At 43.6% G+C, this 19,346-nt stretch overlaps 1 pseudogene; it reads left to right on the forward strand.

The window, feature by feature from the left end:
* Nucleotides 1-14,103, forward strand: part of LOC147957834 (uncharacterized) — a 38,203-nt pseudogene extending 24,100 nt beyond the window's left edge.
* The last annotated feature ends 5,243 nt before the right edge of the window (nt 14,104-19,346 follow it).

The raw sequence follows: 19,346 nt of genomic DNA on the forward strand, positions 1-19,346 counted from the left end.
AAACGAAGGAGAATAGAACCCGAAAGTTAAGCGTGCTCGGGCTGGAGTAGTGAGAGGGATGGGTGACCGGTCGGGAAGTTAGATGATTTGGAATGAGTGATCCACACGTGAGCAGTTAAGAGAGGTGATCAGAGACTAAATCACCAAATAATTCATAAAAATTAAAAATAAAAAAAATTCCAAAAATTTCAAAAAAAAAACCTTTAGTACCGGTTGGTAACTCCAACCGGTACTAAAGGTCCCCCATACCAGGGCGCGAGCTCACGCCACGTGGTGGCACTTTAGCGCCGGTTCGTGCCGAACCGATACTAAAGGGGGGGCCTTTAGTGCCCACCAATTAGTGCCGGTTATGGAACCGGCACTAAAGGCCCTTACGAACCGGTTTTAAAGCTCCGATTTCTACTAGTGTACATCCATTGCCGGTTCATCTGCGTGCATTATATATAATTAATGTCCAAATTAATAGAAGTTCATCATCACATTAAAACCAAAGTGCATACATAGTTCTCATCTAACAACATATAGCTCTCCAGAGCATCTAATTAATTAAACCATACATTGAAACTATGTAAAACATTTCAATGCAAAAACAAATGCGATCATAATCGCAACCAAGGTAACAATTGATCCAACGGCATAATGATACCAAGCCTCGGTATGAATTGCATATTTTCTAATCTTTCTAATCTTCAAGCGCATTGCATCCATCTTGATCTTGTGATCATCGACGACATCTGCAACATGCAACTCCAATATCATCTTCTCCTCCTCAATTTTTTTATTTTTTCCTTCAACAAATTGTTTTCTTCTTCAACTAAATTTAACCTCTCGACAATAGGGTCGGTTGGCATTTCTGATTCACATACATCCTACATAAATAAAATCTATGTCACGTTGGTCGGCATAATTTTCATAAACAATAAATGAACCAATAGTTATAAAGATAATATATATACCACATCCGAATCATAGACAGGACGAGGGCCGACGGGGGCGGATACCAAAACCATCGCACTATATAAGATGCAATAATAAAAGTAAGAAAATAATACAAGTATCTATGTAAACATACAAGTAAGAATATTTTTCCTTTCAGAAAGAAGATAAGAACAAGAGGCTCACCACGGTGGTGCCGGTGACGAGCTCGGCGCGGGTGATCGACGGCGGTGAAGACGGGGACGGGGCGTGACGGACCGCTAAACCTAGACAAATATTATGGAAAATGGAGCTTGGAGGTCGAGCTTGGAGAGGAGAAAGCTTAAGTAGTGTGGCTCGAGCATTCCATCGAACACCTTGTGTGCATAGGAGGTGAGCTAGAGCACCACCAAGCCCTCTCCCCCTCGGCCAGAGAAAAACATAGCACTGGGGTGCTCTGCTCGCGAGCGAGGGGTATATATAGGCACCTCATTGGTCCCGGTTGGTGACATGAACCGGGACTAAAGGGGAGCCTTTGGTCCCAGTTCAAGCTACCAACCGGGACCAATGGTGGTGGGCCAGGAGCGAGGCCCATTGGTCCCAGTTCATCCCACCAACCGGGACCAAAAGGTCCAGATGAACCGGGACCAATGGCCCACGTGGCCCGGCCGGCCCCTGGGCTCACGAACCGGGACCAATGCCCCCATTGGTCCCGGTTTTGGACTGAACCGGGACTAATGGGCTGACCCGGCCTGGACCAAAGCCCTGTTTTCTACTAGTGTGGCTAGCAAACTTAGTAGATGGGATTCCACCCTTATCATATCTATAGAGAGAATTTACCTTTACTACCTACGTCGGGTTATCAAGAACATATATTTCTTCAATAGGTGGAAAATTCTTAACATCTTCAGCTTTAATACCATTTTCTTTCATAGATTTCTTTGCCTCTTGCATATCTTCAGGACTGAGAAATGGAATACCCCTTTTCTTTGGAGTTGGCTTAGGAATTGGTTTAGAAAGTGTCCAATCATTTTCATTACTCAACATATTATTCAATAACAATTCAGCTTGATCAACAGTTCTTTCCCTGAAAACACAACCAGCACAACTATCCAAGTGGTCTATGGAAGCATCGGTTAGTCCATTATAAAAGATATCAAGTATTTCATTTTTCTTGAGACGACGATTAGGAAAAGCATTAAGTAATCGGAGAAGCCTCCCCCAAACTTGTGGGAGACTCTCTTCTTCAATTTGCATAAAATTATATATTTCCCTTAAGGCAGCTTGTTTCTTATGAGAGGGGAAATATTTAGCAGAGAAGTAACAAATCATATCCTGGGGACTACGCACACAACCAGCATCAAGAGAATTAAACCATATTTTAGCATCACCCTTTAGTGAGAACGGAAATGATTTAAGGATAAAGTAATAGAGAGTTTTTTCTCATCATGAGTAAAAAGGGTGGCCATATCATTCAACTTAGTAAGATGTGCCACTACAGTTTCAGTTTCATAACCATGGAAATGATCAGATTCAACCAAAGTAATTAACTCAGGATCGACAGAGAAATCATAATCCTTATCAGAAATACAGATAGGTGAAGTAGCAAAAGGAGGGTCATGTTTCATTCTAGCATTCAAGGATTTTTCTTTCAGCTTAGCTAACAATTTCTTAAGATCATATCTATCATTGCAAGCTAAAAAGTCTCTAGCAGTTTCTTCATCCATAACATAACCCTCAGGCACAACAGGCAATTCATATCTAGGGCGAGAATCTTCATCATCACTTTCATCAATATTATCAGTTTTAATAATTTCATTCTCTCTAACCCTAGCAAGTTGTTCATCAAGAAATTCACCTAGTGGCATAGTATTATCAAGCATAGAAGTAGTTTCAGCATAAGCATCATGCAAAGCAGAAGTGGCATCATCAATGACATGAGACATATCAGAATCAATAGCAGGAGTAGGTGTCGCAAGTTTACTCATAACAAAAGGTGAATCAAGTGAAGAGCTAGATGGCAGTTCCTTACCTCCCCTCATAGTTGAGGGATAAATCTTGGTTCTTTCATCTTTCAAGTTCTTCATAGAGATCAACAGATATAAATTCCAAGTGACTCAAAGAATAGAGCTATGCTCCCCAGCAACGACGCCAGAAAATAGTCTTGATAACGCACAAGTATAGGGGATCGCAACAGTTTTTGAGGGTAGAGTATTCAACCCAAATTTATTGATTTGACACAAGGGGAGCCAAAGAATATTCTCAAGTATTAACAGTTGAGTTGTCAGTTCAACCGCACCTGAAAGTCTTAATATCTGCAGCAAAGTATTTAGTAGCAAAGTAATATGGAGGTAACGGTAACGGTGGCAAAGTAAGAGTATTGGTTTTGTAATGTTGGTAACAATGGCAACGGAAAAGTAAATAAGCAAAGATCAATATGTGAAACACTCGTAGGCAATGGATCAGTGATGGATAATTATGTCGGATGTGATTCCTCATGCAACAGTTATAACATAGGGTGACACAGAACTAGCTCCAGTTCATCAATGTAATGTAGGCATGTATTCCGAATATAGTCATACGTGCTTATGGAAAAGAACTTGCATGACATCTTCTGTCCTACCCTCCCGTCGCAGCGGGGTCCTATTGGAAACTAAGGGATATTAAGGCCTCCTTTTAATAGAGTACCAGAACAAAGCATTAACACTTAGTGAATACATGAACTCCTCAAACTATAGTCATCACCGGGAGTGGTCCCGATTATTGTCACTTCGGGGTTACCGGATCATAACACATAGTAGGTGACTATTGACTTGCAAAATAGGATCAAGAACTCACATATATTCATGGAAACATAGTAGGTTCAGATCTGAAATCATGGCACTTGGGCCCTAGTGACAAGCACTAAGCATAGCAAAGTCATAACAACATCAATCTCAGAACATAATGGATACTAGGGATCAAACCCTAACAAAACTGACTCGATTACATGATAAATCTCATCCAACCCATCACCGTCCAGCAAGCCTACGATGGAATTACTCACGCACGGTGGTGAGCATCATGAAATTGGTGATGGAGGAAGGTTGATGATGACGATGGCGATGGATTTCCCTCTCTAGAGACTCGAATAGACTCCAGATCAGCCCTCCCGAGAGAGATTAGGGCTTGGCGGAAGCTCCGTATCGTAAAACGCGATGGATCCTTCTCCGTGAATTTTTTCTCCCCGAACGTGAATATATAGAGTTGGAGTTGAGGTCGGTAGAGCCTCAAGGGGCCCACGAGACGGGGGGCGCCCCACACCCTCGTGGACAAGGTGTGGGCCCCCTGGTGTTGATTCTTTCACCAGTATTTTTATAAATTCCAAAAATATTGTCCGTGAAGTTTCAGGTCATTCCAAGAACTTTTATTTCTGCACAAAATAACACCATGGCAATTCTGCTGAAAACAGCGTTAGTCCGGGTTAGTTCCATTCAAATCATGCAAGTTAGAGTCCAAAACAAGAGCAAAAGTGTTTGGAAAAGTAGATATGACGGTATGAGAGTACAATACAAGGCAAGGAGAAACGTGCCCAAATGGAAGGTGTGCCACACCACCAAGGCAACTCCAACTTAATTCAGTACAGGCGGAACTGGGTATGTGGTTTGCTTCATGATTCATGCAATTCATTCATCATGCTAGCTTTAGCCCTTTAATTACTAATTTACTTTGTTTCTCTCTTTCAGGCACGCTACAATAAGGCGGATAAGGTGCCAGAGGTATACGACCTGTATGCCATGGCCCACATTGGCCCTTACAAGAAAGTCAAGGCATTCTCTGCGTCTGACCTCGATGATCCAAAGAACTTCACCAACATCTCCGCCCACGACAAGCTCGTGCAATATAGAGATCAAGGGAAGGCGAGGAAAGGGGAGGACTTTAACCCGAGCCAGGGTCCCATTGATACAGAGCTGGTGATGATATCTGGTGGCGGGAGGTCCCATGTCTCCATAGCCATGGGAGATGGACTTATCCGTTGTCCTAGCACTCTCCCGGAGATCAAGGCGCGCCAGTCGAGCTCCGCTCCTGAGATAAGGCCTCGTGAACGGCCAGTCCAACTCGCCTTCAAGGTTAGTTATACGTACTCAGCTATCTTTCTCCATTACATTGTGTGCGCTTCCATCAATGATTACAAATTGTCATGTGAGTGGTGTTGCAGGCTGCTATACAGAGTGGGAGAGATAGAACGGAGAAACTTCTGGCAGAGGCGGCGGAGAGACAGCGGGAGTTGGAGGAGAGGACGACAAAGATGTTGGAGGAGGAGAGGGCACGGAATGACATGCAGGCAAGGGCCATGTACGAGCTCCTTGTGGTAAGTTTCTTCTGCAGATTACTTGCTAGTCTTAACATTTGAGTCTCATTACTAACTAGTATGACTCTGTTGTGAAAACCAAATGTGCAGTCTGTGTGCGAGAAGTCCGGTCAGACCGCTCTGCCGATGCCAGTGATTGCTCCTGGGAGCACGGTGAGTTTAATTTGAATGGACATTACTTGCTAGTCTTAACATTTGAGTGTCATAATGCTAACGAGACATTGGAAATGATCTTTGGTGCAGCTTAACTCCAGAAACGCATGGCATGATCCTTCTCCAGCTACCGACGCGAGCCAGCCCGCTCCTACACCTCCCTGATCACGGTAAGTTTCTCTAGTGTTTTGCTTAACAAATACATAAAGACCTAGACTTAGCTTTATTTCCTCCAATATGCTTACCATAATGACCTAGAGTTAGCTTCTTTTCCTCCAAAATGACTTAATAAGCTTACTAACCTTATAAACCATCCATTTTACCTAAGTTAGCTCTAAAACGATATGTACTTAGCTTACTTATGTCAAAAATTGCATAATTAGCTTAGTTAGCTCATAAACGATCCATTTTACCTAAGTTAGCTCTAAAATGACTCATTTTACCTTAGTTAGCTCACAAGTGATCCAATTTATCCAAGTTAGCTCTAAAATGACCCATTTTACGTAGATTAGCTCCTAAATGATCCATTTTACCTACGTTAGCTTTAAAATGACCCATTTCACCTAGGTTAGCTCCAAACTGACCCATTTCACCTAGGTTAGCTCCAAAATGACCCATTTCACCTAAGTTAGCTCAAAAAACGATCCATTTCACCTTAGTTAGCTCAAAACGTGGCATTTCACCTTAGTTAGCTCATAAACGACCCATTTCAACTAAGTTGGCTCCAAAATGATCAATTTCACCTAGGTTAGCTCATAAACGACCCATTTCACCTAGGTTAGCTCATAAACGACCCATTTCACCTAAGATAGCTCATAAACGATCCATTTCACCTAGGTTAGCTAATAAACGATCCATTTCACCTAAGTTAGCTCATAAACGATCCATTTCAACTAATTTAGCTCATAAATGATCCAGTTCACCTAAGTTAGCTAATAAATGGCATATACTTCTTCTTCTAGTCTTCTTCTTCTTCTTATATTCTTTTTCTTCTAGTCTAATTCTTCTTCTAGTCTTCTTTTTCTAACTTTCTTATTTGTCATTTTGCAGGTTTCATTCACTTCACGGAAGCCAGCTTCCTATGATGGATTGCTTGTTTTTTTCCTTTGATGCACTTCTTGTATTCTGCTCGCTTGCTATGATGAAACTAGATTGCTATGATGAAACTTTGCATATTGTAATATGTATGGATCGATGGAACTATGTGCAACCTACTATGTATGTATGGATGGATATATATGTGCTGGATATTTATTATGTTGGATATATATGTGCTGGATATTTATGTGATGGATATATATGTGCTGTGATAATTGTTGGATATAAGAAAAACAGAATAAAAAAGAGGCAGTGCAGGCTCTATGCCGTCTGCGGCAGACGGCAAAGACCCCCTTTGCCGTCGGTGGCAGACGGCAAAGGGGGCACGTGGCGCCCACCTGTGCTTCCTGAGGGATGGGACATTTCGCAAATTTGCCTACCGTGGCGGACGGCAAAGCTAAGCTGATGGCAAAGACTTTGCCTTTGCCGTCCGCCGTGGCAGACGGCAAAACACAGCGGGCGCTGACGCATTGCTGACATCAACTGGCGGACGGCAAAGAGGCGCTCAAATTTGCCGTCCGCTGGCGGACGGCAAAGGCCGCCGTTAGCCGCATAACGGACTAACGCTGGCGGACGTCCAGTTTTTTGCCATCCCTCCTCTTCGCCGTCCGCCGCTGTAGGCAAAGGGCTTTTTGCCGTCTGCCATAAAAAGCAGACGGCAAAGGACCTATTTGCCGACCCTGTCTTTGCCTTCACTGTTTGCCGTCCGCCGTCCGTGCCTTTGCCGTCCGCCGTGGTAGACGGCAAACTACTGGATTCCTGTAGTGAAAAGTGACTAGAAAAGTAGATACGTTGGAGACGTATCAATGCGGTCCAATAAGTGTTGAGGCTCGCGGCGGGTATCATTATTTTCTGACCTTCACGGATGATTTAAGCAGATATGGTTATATCTACTTAATGAAACATAAGTCTGAAACATTTGAAAAGTTCAATGAATTTCAGAGTGAAGTGGAAAATCATCGTAACAAGAAAATAAAGTTTCTACGATCTGATCGTGGAGGTGAATATTTGAGTTACCAGTTTGGTCTTCATTTGAAACAATGTGGAATAGTTTCGCAACTCACACCACCTGGAACACCACAGCATAATGGTGTTGTTGGGGAACGCAGTAATTTCAAACAACAAATTCCTACGCACACGCAAGATTCATCTAGGTGATGCATAGCAACGAGAGGGGATAGTGTTGTCCATGTACCCTCGTAGACTGTAAGCAGAAGCGTTATGACAACGCAGTTGATGTAGTCGTATGTCTTCACGATCCGACCAATTCTAGCACCGAAGGTATGACACCTCCGCGATCTGCACACATTCAGCTCGATGACATCCCACGAGCTCTAGATCTAGCTGAGGTCAAGGGAGTGTTTCATTAGCACGATGGCGTGATGACGGTGATGATGAAGTTACCGACGTAGGGCTTCTCCTAAGCACTACAACGATATGACCGACGTGGAAATATGTGGAGGGGGCACCGCACACGGCTAAACAATCAACTTGTGTGTCTATGGGGTGCCCCCTCCCCCGTATATAAAGGAGTGGAGGAGGGGGAGGGCCGGCCCTCTATGGCGCGCCTCAAGGGGGGAGTCCTACTCCCGGTGGGAGTAGGATTCCCCCTTCCCTTGTTGGAGTAGGAGAGAAAGGAAGGGGGAGAGAGAGGGAAGGAAAGGGGGCCCGCCCCCAACCCAATTCGGATTGGGCCTGGGGGCGCGCCCTCCACCTTGGCCGCCTCCTGCTCTCTCCCACTAAGGCCCAATGTCGGTGTCAAAACCGGCGGATCTCGGGTAGGGGGTCCCGAACTGTGCGTCTAGGCCGGATGGTAACAGGAGGCAGGGAACACGATGTTTTACCCAGGTTCGGGCCCTCTTGATGGAGGTAAAACCCTACGTCCTGCTTGATTAATATTGATGATATGGGTAGTACAAGAGTAGATCTACCACGAGATCAAGGAGGCTAAACCCTAGAAGCTAGCCTATGGTATGCTTGTTGTCTATGGAGTTGATGAAGTTGTCCTACGGACTAAAACCCTTCGGTTTATATAGACACCGGATAGGGTTAGGGTTACATAGAGTCGGTTACAATGATAGGAGATCTTGAATATCCGCATCGCCAAGCTTGCCTTCCACGCCAAGGAAAGTCCCATCCGGACACGGGACGTAGTCTTCAATCTTGTATCTTCATAGTCCAGGAGTCCGGCTGAAGGTATAGTCCGGCTACCCGAACACCCCCTAATCCAGGACTCCCTCAGTAGCGCCTTAACCAGGCTTCAATGACGACAAGTCCGGCGCGCAAATTGTCTTCGGCATTGCAAGGCGGGTTCCTCCTCCAAGTCCTTCATAGAAGATTGTTAACACCAAGGGTAGTGTCCGGCTCTGCAAAATAAGTTTCCACATATTGCCATAGAGAGAATAATATTAACACAAATCCAATCTGCTGACGTACTTCGCAGTGCGCCATCACACTATGGCCAAGTCCTGTACTCGAATCGTTTTTACTTTTCCTCCTCAGCATGTTTTGCGAGGCGGTTTCCTTGGCACGTCTTGTCAAAGCAGAGATCGTGTACCCTTTTTACGGGATTCTCGTTAATACAGACGTGGGTAACCCAACCGCGCCATTTATCACGGCGCTCGGGAGGCAAGCGAGTTTTATTAGGTAGGTGGGGACGCATAACCGCATCCGCCTATATAAGGGGATAAGGATCCACCCTTTTTACCTACGCCTTCTTCCTTCCTTGCTTATCCATCTCTTGCGCACCCGAGCTCCAGCGCCCAAGCCCGCACATCCCACCTCAACCTTCTCCAGCAATGTCCGGAGCGGGAGGCAAATGGATGGTCTCCTCCGTTACGGAGGGTAAAGTGAAAAAGCTAAGGAAGGCCGGATACCTGTCCAAGGACATCGCGCACCCGCTTCCCGAAGAGGGGCAGCTTATCCCCACCCCAAGGCCCCATGAGAGGGTCGTGTTTCTCCACCACTTCCTCCCCGGACTAGGTTTTCCACTCCACCCATTTGTCCGGGGGCTCATGTTCTACTACGGCCTGGACTTCCACGATCTGGCTCCAAACTTCATCCTCAACATCTCGGTGTTTATCGTCGTGTGCGAGGCCTTTCTCCGCGTCCGCCCCCATTTCGGCCTCTGGCTCAAGACCTTCAACGTCAAGCCCAAGGTGGTGCGCGGCAGCCTGGCGGAGTGCGGAGGCGCTATGGCGGGCAAGATGGCCAACGTCCTATGGTTCGAGGGCTCTTCGAGGAGACCTTAAAGGGATGGCAAGCCAGGTGGTTTTATATCACCAAGCCACGCGATCCGGAATGGACCGCAGCCCCTGAGTTCCGATCCGGACTCCCCACGCGGCTTATGTCCTGGAAAGAGACGGGCCTATCGTGGGGTGACGAAAAAGAGGTGACCGGATTGCAAACATGCATCCAGTCCCTGGTGAACAAGCCAGTCCGGTTTGTTAATATAATCCAGGTTATGCTCGTCCGCCGGATCCTCCCACTACAAGGATCCGCATCTATTGCAACAAAATCGTTCGCCGCAATACATACCGATTTGCGGTGATAAGTACCTATTGCCACAAAACGACTTTCGTTGGCAGCCGTTGCGACTGGACACATGGTAATAGGTTGTTGCCACAAAAAAGAAAATGTGGCAATAAAGTGCGCTATTGCAACAACCATGTGGGAAAGTCGCCACATGGTGTTCCGCGGGAACACTCACCTGATGCCACAATTTGGTTTGTGGAGATAGCTTTAATGCAACATGTAACTAATCGTGGCGACTAATAGCTCGTGGCGATAGACATTTGTGGCAACAATCTAGGCCAACGACGCTTGTTTCGTAGCGCATACTCTTCTGTGGCAATAGTCAATTGTCGCAACAATCTATGGCAACAATCCTTGTTTTCGTGGTAGCAGGCATTTTGCCACGAACCGCTACACTTGTGGCGCTAACTTATGGCAACAAATATTTCAGTCGTCGAAACAGGAAATTGCAACACAATTGTTTTGATGTGATAAATAGGTATCACAACAAGTAAACTATTCATGGCAAAAAACTATTTCAACAATTTAAACTTTTTGTGACGATACTCTATTTCAACAAAACGTAGTTCGGTAGCACCAAATAGTTATCACAACGGTCAAAATGCTTGTAGGGAGAAGCTACTGTAACAATGCCAACTTTTCGTGGCGATACTCTATTTCAACCAAAAGTTGGTTGTGGTAATAGCCCATTGCAACCGTAAAAAAATACAGGCATTCAATTACAATATTCCAAACCATACATATAATATGTACATTCATAAATTCATAATTCCCATAGCAAATATCCATCAAATGAAACTCAGATGTAATTTAGCCATCCTAATTAAGTGCCAAACTAAATTGTCCATGATCTAGAGTCCAGTCCAGCTAGTTCTTTGGATCCTGCAATCAAGAAAACAAAAAAAATAGTTCTAGTTAATGAGTCCAAATAACTTATGCCGTACAATTATTCCAACCCCATTGTTAAAAAAATGTCGTCAGACTAACTGAAGTAACGCTGTCTCAGCAAGCATATGACTGAGCGATCAGAACAATTTTACAAGTGTAAATGTCTAAAGCATAAGTACTAAAAGCTTCCGATGTGACTTAAGTTGTGATTTGATGTATAGTTTCAGTTAAGTTCATGTCCCTAGCTAGCACATATTCATTTTTTGAAGTTGTGCCTTGATGCAGCAACAACACATGGTGAAAAAGAAGCAGCAACTAGCTAATTATGAAGGCCAATGACGTATAAAATGCAGGTGAACATGAAGAGAAAGCAAGGCTGTGACATACCATTGCTTTAAACATTCGAGAATTCCTCGTTGCAACTTGTATGAGAGCATTTGAAGAAATAACAGTTGGCCTTGCAACTAGAGTCTTATTAGGAGTAGATCTATGTAAAAGAGTATTTTGCAAGTTTGGATACTATTTTCTTTGTTAATCCTCTTCGTTAGCACCTGAAAATAGAAGTGCACTTTTAGCAATGCAATTAAGCAACATAAATCTTACAAGGTCGCAAGCATATGAATGTAATCACCTGTTGGGTTCCCATCTGTTGGCTCAATTATGTAAACTTTGCCATCATGTTTTTTTTTCAAATTCTAGTCTTGATCTTCGCTCCTCTTCTCTGGTTTCCAAGTCTCTCTGCAAATAGTATAACAATGAGATGCTTGACACATGGAAGTACAGTTAGCATCGAAGCATGCATATTTAGTTAGACTCGTACCTTCTCAAAAACTTATTCGTGAGTATGATTTACTCGAGTTCCTGTATAAGGATTAACGGTTTTGATGATTAAGCAATCAAGGATTTTATGCATAATAGCAAATGTTAGAGATAGCTTAAATGTCATAATTTTTTTACCAGATCTGTGTTGTCCACGTTGGTTTTTGTAAGCTGTTATACTTTCCATCCTTGTTTTTTTTGGCAAATACTTTCCATCCTTGTTATGGGAACAAATCCTTTCTTTACTGAACACAAAAACAATTAAGGGACTTAGCATTATCAATATGCACCATTCAGATAAGTCATTAAGAATTAAGGATGTTGTGTACCTTGCAGAAAGGAGTAATGTGCATCATCTCTTTCCTCTGAAGCGTGCACATTACCTGACGTGTCCCTAGCTATTGAAGTGAACATAAATATTATTATCAAGTTGCCGTGTATTGTACTCGATCTGCTATTAGCAGGATGTTGCGTTGAATTCATCACTGTTCCCTTCTGTAAGTAATATCATAATTTCAGTCAATTTCAGAAGAAATGCGGTACTTAAAGCAGGCATAAAAAAGTGAGCGGAAAAACATATATTCAAGTCTATACTGACGCTGTTGTAAGCAAAAATAAGCTAGGCTTTAGAGATTAAATGAAATCAAATGTAGCCTGAATGTGGTAAGCAAACTACCAAGGTCAAATACGCTGAATGTGGCAGTATGGTTCAGTATAGGACAATGGTTCTGATATTAACTTGGTAATATTTTACATATTCAAAAAGAAAACTTGGGACTATTTACACAAAACATGGGACACTCCAAAATACAAAAATACAGGAGTTGTGGTCGTGGTCGCAGCCGCCATGGCCAGGGTCGAAGCTAGACAAAAACTACTATAGTGTCAGCCTTCATTGCAAAGGGGTCAACATACGTATATGGACAGTAATTAACACAAATTTATGAAGAAATTGCAAGATATGACTTGTGTCAGTTGACACCAGTCCCTGGCCATGGCATACACCCACATAGGCCCACTTGACAGGGAAACATCAATACATTCGTACGAAATAACACTATTTAGTGCAGCCGATGATGTTTGTCTACTTCTCTCAGTCATAGAAAGACACAAACTACTGCAGTATATTACAGCCGAGGATCACTAGCCAGTGTACAGAAAGAAACAAGATTCAGTAAATGCGACGTTTCAGTTACAGAAAGACACAAGATTCAGTAAACTCAACGTTTCAGTTACAGAAAGAAACAAACTACCAGTGTATGTGCAGCACAAGCAAGACATCTTCAGTATCCTGGTCAGTTAATTTTATAAATAGCATTCTTTCCTGTTCCATAAATGCTATTGAACATTACCCATGGAATATTACTATTCGACAATACCCATGGAAGAACAAGCCAACAACACTAGTAGAAATTCAACTTCAAGCCAAGTATATCTATATATCTACAAGCGTAGCAGTAATTGTAAAGCATCAAGCAAGTATGTTGGTGAGGATCTTGGATCCTTTCACTTGTAGTTGCAGTGACATCTTCAGATCTTAGGTTCTTGCAGGAGAGGAAAGGGAGCTGTGAGGATGCAGACCATGCGGAAGTGGACGGCGACGAAACGATAACTTCGATGGCAAGGGAAGCGACAGAGGAACATCCTCTTCAATGCGTGAGGGAGTGGCTATGGTCGCCGTGGACGGCATTGACAGTGAGGAGTGCTGCACGGCGGTTGCATCCTGGGGGTTGTTGTAGTAGGAAGGCCAGGCAGGCAATTGCATCCCGGCGGCTATGCCAGAGGCGAGGGTGAGGAGTGTTGCACGGCGGCCGTCCGCGTGGTTGTTCTACGATGGAAAGGGGGCGCTGCTATAGCCATACCACCCACCGCCTCCTGCTGCCCCTCCTCCTCGTCTCCCCATGACCGCCCCCACCCCCACCGCCTCCGCCTCCTCCTGACCGTCGCCACCACCACCAATTTCTGTAGCCCCGCGCGCATCCGCTTCGTCTCTCTCCCCGCCCCTTCCCAACGGAACCCCCTCCCGGCCTCCTCCTCGTCCTCCTCCGAGAGCGCCCCCGATGTCACCGGCGAGGACACTGAACACCTACGAAGGGAAGGATCTAATGAGCGCAGGGGGCAGGGAGGTGGAAGAGGGCCAGGACGAGCAGTACGCGTTCGAGATGGAGGTGCGGAAACTGTCGGGGAAGAACCGAAGAAGAACCGGCGGCAGGTGTGCGCGCGGGTGCGGGTCGGCGCTCCGCTCGACGTCGTCTGGGCCATGCTCACCAACCGCGAGGGCCTCGCCGGCTTCATCCCCGGCCTCTCCTAGTGCCGCCGAGGACGCAGCCTTCGCCCGACTCTAGGCGTTGCGCTGCACGGAGGAGATTTGGGAGAAAGGAAAAACCTGAGGCAGCTCCGGTGTGGTCTGCAGTGTCGACGCCATCATGACGCCGTAAGGACGGAGGAACCAGGACGAGAGAGCTCAGATCCGATCTACTATTTGGTGAAGACAAATAATCGGGAAAATCTGTGAGGGGTGTTTAACGGGGAGGTTAAGAATTTGTGGCGGTAGAGACGACCAAATTATTTGGTGGGAAATTAAAAAAAATGGAGGGAGACTGAAGGCTTTAGCGGGAAGGTTTAAAATTACTTTCCTAAAGCAGAGTACACGCTTAATTATTTGTTTGGAAAGCAGTGTTTTAAGGAAACATTTAGAATAATGAAATAAATTGGGAAAAAATCAAATCAATATGGAATATATCTGCTGCTGAAAATAATATTACTAAAATTTGTTTGTAATTTTTTTTCGCTGACTGGCCGAGATAGATGTTCGCGTCGTTGCGAATCGTACATGATGGTGTGCTGGCGGGGAGAGTATGTAGTCGACACAGGAACAACAGCCGAGACGGCGAGGGTAATGGAGATGGTGTGCTGCATTCATTGGTAGAAATCGTATGTCACCCTCGCTTTACTCTTGCCTTAAACATGAGTAGATATGGGGTGATGAGACGGTCGATCTATGCCGGTCCCGATCTCACAGTTCGATCTTGTGATGGGGTGGTAGGACGGGAGATGGCAAAGAACACGAAGGACGTGATGGAAAACGCGTGCGCACACACATGCAATAAACCCCCAATGGATCGACCGCTTCCTTCTTACCGGTCGGTCCGTAGATCCAATAGAATCAAATCTGAAGAAGACCCAGCTACGCATGGAAATACCTACACCAAGAACATATATAAATCATCTCCATCGAAGGTCTTGTGGTTTCCACACGTATTGGGGGGGGGGGGGGGGGATAGAGCCATAACTCATCTATCTCCTCATCATCGTCTCTGTCCTAGATCAACAAGTAGTTTATACACATATATAGGGAATCATCATGTTAATCATACAACCAAATATCAAATGCCACCACATATATTCGGCATTTTCCAACTAGCAAACCCTAGCTAACCGTAACAGGCGATCCCAGGCTACCAACTCACCGGGGCTTACAGTGCAAACTCGATCCAATATAATCCAATCCAAGGAAGATCCAACGACCACGCCGAACTAGAATCTCACAGGGAAAGATTGATACTAGAATCACATGGGAGAAAAGAGTCGCTGTCAGGGCATACTAGAACCTTGCATGGAAATTCCAATACCAAGAACATATATAGATCATCTCCATCGGAGGTCTTGTGGTTTCCACACATATCGGGGGAATAAAATCAAATGACACTACATATATTCGGTATTTTACAACTAGAAAACCCTAGCTAATTGTAACCGGAGCTCCCAAGGTACCAACTCATCGGGGCTTCTAGTGCGAGGACGATGCCGACCCAATATAATCCAATCGGAGATCCGTTTTTTGAGAAAGAGGGCATGTACGTCTAGTTTGTTTACATAAACCATGTCTGAATTGAAGTTGTGCAGTCATCAGAAGGTCCTGATAGAGAATACACTTTCTGATATCCTTGTTTGTAGATTCAATGCCTGAACTCAGGAATTCCAATCTGCCAAGTTTGAACAGGTAAGTCTCTCGTAACGTCGGAATTTCACTTTCAGTTATGCAAATAATTCGGAAAATGGTCAAAACTCTGTTGACCCAGAACTCTATCGTCTGGGCTCTGAATACTAGGTTGAATATAGTAGCGCTCTACATTAGCCCATCAGCAAAGATAGCCCTACTTCTCTTCACCTTCTTTTCAGTTCGACCACGCGTCTGCCGCCCTCCATTGCGATCTCGCCCAATCGCTAGGTCTGCTCCTCTGACTCTCGATCGGGGGATCCCATATGGCACTCAGGTCGCCCGCAAGCGACCTGGCATGCACCCCCCCCCCCCCTCGTGCGTTGGGCTGTTGTATTGGCCGGCCCATTTTCCACGTAAAACAAAGTTTAACGATTCAATAAATCTTCATTGAATTTAATTTTTTGTTCACCTATTTCAAAAATGTTCTTCAAAATTCTAACTTTGGCCATTGAACTAAAAATATGTTCATAAAATATGAATTTTGTTCATAGTTTTCAAAAATTGTTCATTGAATTTAAATTTTTTCATCCATTTTTTCAAAAAGGAAATATTGAACAAATTTTGTTCATCAAGTTCAAAAAAGGTTCCTCGAACTCAAACGTGTTCATCAAATAAAAAAATTATTCATCATTATTAAAATGCTCATAAAATTTGTTCTTCAAAATAAAAATGTTCAATTAAATTGAAAAATGTTTATTCTTTTGAAATCATGAACAGTTTTTAATTCAAGAACTTTTTTGAAAATTCATTTTTTTAAATTTAGAATCTTTTCGCAATCGCAAATTATTTTAACATAGAATAAAACAAAACCAGAAAATATAAAGGAAAAGTAAAAACGAACAAAAAACACAGGGCCGGTGCAACAGGGCGCGCGGGGTGGAGCTATAGGCTGGGTTATTTACTAGGAGGATGGCCCGAGAAAAAAAGCCCAGGAACAGCCTACTGTCTAGACTGCTTGTCCCGTGCCTCTCGACGCCAGCTGATTGCCCTGATCCCCTCTGCTCTACGCATTCGATCCGCCGCCAGCACCTGCCTCAGTGCCTCGCCCAGTCATTTTCGCCGCCTCACCGGCCCCTCCCGTCAGTCCCTGCCGGGCTGCCTACTGCAATGCCTTCGGCAGTACGGCACCACCACGAAGCAGCGCCGGCGTCGGCGTGCCCAGCCGCCCCTGCCAGCGCAAGGAGACCGCGCTTGACCTGACCAAGTTCGTCGACAAGGGCGTCCACGTGAAGCTCACCGGCGGCCGTCAAGGTTACTTCGTAAAGACGAAAACCCTTTTCTTTCGTGCTAAGCTCTGCACCATCAGATCCTCTCGTAGTTGTTTGTGTTAGCCACTTAGCCTGCTAACTGCCTCTCTGTCATTGTCACAAGTGCGCTATTTGGTGTAGGGTAATCCTTACAGACTTGCTACAAATGTTACTGGCGCGAGTACGCGACTTGTTAGTTTGGTTTTTATCTGATTTAGTTGCTTCGTCTTGTGTTTCTTTAGTATTGACGTGCTGTTGTCTTTTGAGAAGCAAGCAGATTAAAATTGCCACGTTAAATTGTAACTACTTGTTTGTCTTTTGAGATTGATCCTAAAACTCTATTAGAAAATGTTCAATGTATATGTAACAAAATTGTTCATATATTATACAATAGTCTTCAGTGGTATTTATAAAATAATTTTTGGTGTGTATTTTCAAAAAATGTGACATAATAAAAAGTTCAGTATAAATTAAAAATATGTCGACAGTATTGAAAAAACATATACTGTTTATTACAAAACTTATATAAAAAAGAAGTGTGCATAAAAAAATGGAAAACCCGAAGAATACCCAAGATCTGAAAAAAGATAAAAGAAATATAAGAATGATTTTACATAATATTTTTTTAATACACGTCTAACCTTATTTGGAATACACATTTCAATTTTCTGAATGCATGATGAACATTTAAAAACAAATACACGTTCAACATTTTCCAAAAGCGTTCTCAACATTTTTAAAATTTGCCAGAAAATAAAGATGCATCAAATTTTCCAATTTTTTAGTAGAAGCAGATAAATATATTACTTACTATACATGGCAACAAAGATGTCTGCAGGTAAATATACTACTTCCTACAGGTGGCCTAACACGCTTTAGGTCGCGGGTATGATAGCTATGTGAATCACGTATTTTTTGTTCCAGAATGTAGATTAATCTTCAGTTTGAAGAAAAACCAAAATTACTGTCCTGGAGGGAGTACTTATATGAGATAGAAATATGTGTGCCTCAAATTTTATATATACAAATATGAGTTAGAAATATGCGCGAGCTCCTGTGTTCGAATCACTTAGGCGCCATTTTTTTTGTGTCTAAAAAGATAAAAGAAACCCAAAAACATATTAAAAACGAAACAGTCGTCCATAAAAGAAACAGGGTATAAGTTAGAGTATAAAAACAAGAAAGCCTCAACTTTATCACATGCAATTGTGAGGAGTAGTGGTCAGCGAGCTTCTACCGCATTCTGTGCGTCCAAGTTTTGAATCCTGGCGGGCGAGCATGTCTTTTAATTTTTGGTGCCGGATTTTCAGTTTTCCTTGCAAATGAGGCCATTTGTGTCATTAAATGTAAACCAAGCAAAAGAACATGCCACATCAGCCCTTGACAGGGGATCCCGCTAGTCAGTTTCCGTCAATACGTGTTTATATGTGGTACCAATCCGCTTGCACTACACCAATTGTGGTACTTATATGTAACTAAACCACGCGGTTTAGATCATTTTGTAACAGCTTGACCTAAATATGGTACTGATATGCAAAATTTTGAATAGTGATACTAATTCTTACAACTGTCTCAAGTGTTGTATCTCGATGAAATTAACTCGGGGAGGGGGATTGGGTGAGGATGGAGGCCAACCGAAAGTGGCAGAGGACCTAGGCACCTAGTGATCTGCTACCGAAGCCGCATGGAGATGAGAAGAAGTTGTCCCGTTCATCTAGGTCGTTCTCTATTTTTTTTTACAGAGTAGGTTGTTATCTCTAGCTATGCATTGTGGTCAGATGGCAACCAATCATGGACTGATGGGCGGCAGGCCATGATAGGATTAGGGCTACTAAAAAGAATGCAATTTTGCTAGTGGGCCACAGGCCAGAAGGCCGCAGTGAAGGTCCGTCGTTAACTATATGAATATCGTTGCTAATATCTTGTTCTTTTTCATAACAATAGGGGATTTTTGCAATATGCTCTACATATTACCATGGATACACAATTTGTCGCAATAAACAATAGTTATTGCAACGCAACGAAATTGAGGCGATAAATATATACTATTGTGACAAATACATATTTTGTTGCAATATTTAGCCAATTTTCGCAACAATATTTATAACTAATGCAACATCATACGGATGTTGCAATATCTTTCCAAATATTACCACGAATAGTTATTCTATTGAAATACCTAGTCTCTATTGCAACCAACTAACTGGCTCACGCAACGAAATTTGTTTGTCGCAATATCGCTACCGTATTGCAATGACACTATAGTTTGTTGCAATACGGAGCCTCTATTGCAACAAAATGAGTATTTATCACGATAAAACTTAGTTGTGGCAGTACG

Source organism: Triticum urartu, chromosome 7A (assembly GCF_056163025.1).
Source record: "Triticum urartu cultivar PI428250 chromosome 7A, HENAU_Tu73, whole genome shotgun sequence".
In the NCBI taxonomy this organism is placed as follows: Eukaryota; Viridiplantae; Streptophyta; class Magnoliopsida; order Poales; family Poaceae; genus Triticum; species Triticum urartu.